The 4,275-nt window shown below is 38.3% G+C and overlaps 1 pseudogene; it reads left to right on the plus strand.

Annotated features, from left to right (window-relative positions):
• Positions 1-265: 265 nt before the first annotated feature.
• On the plus strand, positions 266-1,626 carry LOC122097207 (annotated as a pseudogene).
• The last annotated feature ends 2,649 nt before the right edge of the window (positions 1,627-4,275 follow it).

Here is a 4,275-nt window from a genome sequence, read left to right on the forward strand (position 1 = left end):
GTCACTAAAAACCCGGGGGCTGGGAGGGTGGCTCAGTGGTAGAGCGCTCGCCTCGCATGCCTGAGGCCCTAGGTTCGATTCCTCAGCACCACATAAGCAGAAGAAACCGGAAGTGGCTCAAGTGGTAGAGCGCTCGCCTTGAGCTGAAGAGCTGAGGGACAGCGCCCAGGCCCAGACACACACAGTTTGGACAAACCCCTTGATAAGGAAGCACTGTAGGGTACACTTTCTGTAGGGCGGTTTGTGTGAGCGTGCTCCAAGGGCTATGCTTGTAAATGATCGCCAAGTATTCGTTGGACGATTTAAGTCTCGTAAAGAACAAGAAGCAGAACTGGAAGCTAGGGCAAAGGCAAAAGAATTCACCAATGTTTACAACAAGAACTAGGGAGAAGCCTTGGGTAATGAGCGCCTTAAGGACCGGCCTTGACTGTGAAAGTAATGACTGATGAATGTGGGAAATATAAAGGAAAGGCTTGAAGATGCTCAGCAAGCTGTGGGCCAGATGAATGGAAAGGAGCTAAATAGAAAACAAATTCACGTTGGTCCAGCTCAGAAAAAAGTGGAAGGACAGATGGTACTTGAGCGAAAATTTGAGTAGAGGAAGCAAGATAGGCCCACCAGGTACCAGGGCGTTACCTTTTATGTGAAAAGTCTTGATGAGGGTATTGATGACGAGAAAGAGTTTTCTCCATTTGGTACAATCACCAAGGCAAAGGTTATGATGGAAGATGATGGAAGCCAAGGGTTTGGATTTGTTTCTCCTCTCCAGAAGAAGCTACTAAAGCAGTTACAGAAATGAGTGGTAGAATTGTGGCCACAAAGCTTTAGCTCAGCGCAAAGAAGAGCGCCAAGCTCACCTCACTAACCAGTAGATGCAGAGAATGGCAAGTGTAGAAGCTGTGCCCAGCCCCGGAGTCAACCCCGACCAGCCAGCACCTCCTTCAGGTTACTTCATGGCAGCGATCCCACAGACTCAGAACCGTGCTGCTGCTGTCCTCCTAGCCAAATTGCCCAACTAAGACCAAGTCCTCGCTGCACTGCTCAGGGTGCCAGACCTCATCCATTCCAAAATATGCCTGGTGCTATCCGCCCAAACCTCTCCTAGACCCCCATTTAGTACTGTGAGACCAGCTTCTTCACAGGTTCATGTCCACTCGTGACTTCAGTCATGTCCACTCAGCGTGTTGCTAACACATCAACACAAACAATGGGTCCACGTCCTGTAGGGGCAGCTGCTGCGGCAGCCACTTCTGCTGTCCGCACCGTTCCTCAGTATAAACACACTTCAGGAGTTCGCATTCCTCCACAACATCTTAAAGCACAGCCACCAGTTTACCATGCAACAGCCTGCTGTTCATGTACAAGGTCAAGAACCTTTGACTGCTTCAAGAGCAAAAGCAAATGTTGGGTGAAAAGCTGTTTCCTCTTATCCAAGCACCCTTCTCTTGCTGGTAAAAATCACTGGCATGTTCTTGAAGAGATAATTCAAAACTAATTCATATGCTTGAGTGTCCAGAGTCTCTCCGTTCTAAGGTTGATGAAGCTGTAGAGGTACTACAAGCCCACCAAGCTAAAGAGGCTGCCCAGAAAACAGTTAACAGTGTCACTGGTATTCCAACTGTTTAAAAATTGATTAAGGACCTTGAAAAGAAACTCGTGCTTCATCGAAGAAACATATCAAAAAAAACTTAAATATTATGAAAGTAACATTGCAAAATATAAAATAAAAAAGAAAAGAAACTGAATCTTATATACTGAACAAATGCCAGGTCTAGCAAATAGTGCTAGTCCTAGATTACTTGATTTAAAAACAAAAGAACTACAAAAAAATAGTAAAATATAAAAACAATGTTTTATAGGCCCTGGGAAAAAGAATTTTCAGCAAAGTACAAAGATGTAAAGCATTCCTTTCTTTAATTTTGTAATTCTTTACTGTGGAATAGCTGAGAATTTCAGTTCTAAGTAACAGAATTGATAACCATGCAAGGAAACATAATTCGGATTATAAAATTCTTGCTTTAATAAAATTCCTTAAACAGTGGGAAAAAACTTCATTGATTACATCGTACAACATGGATTTGTTATCAGCAAAAAGCTTACATTTTTCTTTTGGTTAATTCCTTTTTGTCTTAAAATTATAAAAATAAAGGAAGGAAATTAAAATAGAAGGAATAAACAAGGAGTAAGAGAGATAAGCATGGTTCACAATAATCTGTTTTATCAGGACCCATTAAAGCAGAGCCAAAGGCTCTAGAATCAAGAAATAATAGAAAAATGCTAATTACTCTGATTTGGTCAGCATGTTGTATGCATTTGTTGCAATATTACATTGAATCCCACTAATATGTGGTGAATATATATTAATTAAAATTAAATATGAATGTGATGTTTTATGTAAATTCTTATGATTTTCAATTTCTCTTAAGATGGGAAATGACTTTCATCTTTGGCCTTACAAGACAAAAGAGTCTCAAAAGAAACAGAACTTCAAAGGGAATCTATAGAAGGAGTTATTAAGCTGAGCTTTTTGTACCCTACACTCCTGGAGGGAGTGATTTGGGGAAGCCTGAAGTGGAGGGAAGAAGGAGGCAGAAGTCAGAGTCTCCTCAGCCTGCTTAAAGCAGAGCAGCTTTTTCTTTCATCTCTTAATATGTTAATGTTCAGTCTGAGATTTTTTCTTTTTAAAAGGGAACTCCTAATAAGTGTCTGAAGAGCATTGATCTAGTTCAAACTGGATGAGAGCATTAAAAGCTCAAGAGAAAAAGATTTTTTTTTCTTTTTTTGGTAATATTGAGGTTTGAATCTGCGGTCTTGTCCTTGTCAGGCAGGTTCTCTACTGTTGATCAGACAGCTCATTGGTGGTGAAGCTGAGGTCCTGGCAATTTGGTCCAGAATTTTTGCTCAAGCTAAGGAAATTGATTAATGCATGATGGGAATGCCTAACAACACATACAGTTAAAATAATAGCAGTACTGTGGTGCTCATATGTCAGTAGAAGCTTTATATCAACTACAAACTTCTCTCTAATTTTCTTTTACTTTATATTTTAGAATAGTACTACTTAAATATCCCACATCTCAAGCTAATAATTTTGTTATCAGTATCAGTATTTTTTCCATTTGATGGAAAGAAACCTTTTTCGTTAAAAAAGAAAATTTTGATGAATCCAAACATTTCAAATACCATGATGAAAACAAAGAAATTGCTTTGTGTCTTGTTTATCTCTTCCTCTTAGCAGGCCTCTGAGGTTATCTCTGTTTGTTACTTTTATGACAAATGCTGAAGAAAACTTATAAATGATAAGAAATATTTATCCTCACTATGCCAGAGGTTTTAGTCCATAGTCCCTTGTTTCCACTAATCCTCAGCCTACCATGAGACAGATCACCAACATAAAGCTATGACAAAAAAGAGCATGGAGAAGAGCTGGCCTCATGGTAAACAGAAAGAGAGAGAGGGAGGGTTGGGGAGGGAGCTAGAGTAAAATATCTCTAATGCTTACACACTTTTAGATGGTTATATCTCATCATGTTTTCTTTTAGCTTCATCATAGACCATAAGAACATATTTATACATCCTTTCTAGCAAGCACATATAAATCCATGATGTATATTTTATGAGCTAACATTTGAGAGGCTGCAATCCTTCCTAATCTTATTTTCCTTTTGCTTCTTTGAAATTATTTTAAACCCTTTTATTTTAACTTTATGTTTAAACTTTATGTTTTAAACTTTATGTTTCTGTTCTATTTCTAAAATTACTTTTAGTACAATACAAATTCAAATTTAATTAGTAAATTATGTTAATATTTAATATATTTAGTTACCCCAACAACTCACCAAGAGTAGTAATACAGGTATGAAATGTGAATGACAAGTATATTAGTCTCTTAATCTGAGGAGATCAACAGTCAAAAGTTGTTAAAGTTAATCAGCTTAATCATCTCTAAAGTGTTACAAGGGCCATGGATATCAGAGGCATAACTCTCTATTAACTCAGAGAGAAATAAAAACACAAGAAAGCAAATAATTCTAAGAGTTCATAAAATCAGAAATCCGATGTTATATACTATTGATGACTTTAAGCTCAGACTGAAATGTCACTGGTTTCTCAATTAGATACATTAAATTTAAACATCTCTATTATTTTAAGTGTGTGTGTGTGTGTGTGTGTGTGTGTGTGTGTGTGTGTGTGTGTGTTACTAATGATTGCACTCAAGGCCTTATGCTTGTCAGGCAGAAATTCTACCACCTGAGCTGCCTCAGCTCCTCACTT

This window comes from Dipodomys spectabilis, unplaced genomic scaffold (genome assembly GCF_019054845.1).
Source record: "Dipodomys spectabilis isolate Male_0828 unplaced genomic scaffold, ASM1905484v1 ptg000001l, whole genome shotgun sequence".
Taxonomy (NCBI): Eukaryota; Metazoa; Chordata; class Mammalia; order Rodentia; family Heteromyidae; genus Dipodomys; species Dipodomys spectabilis.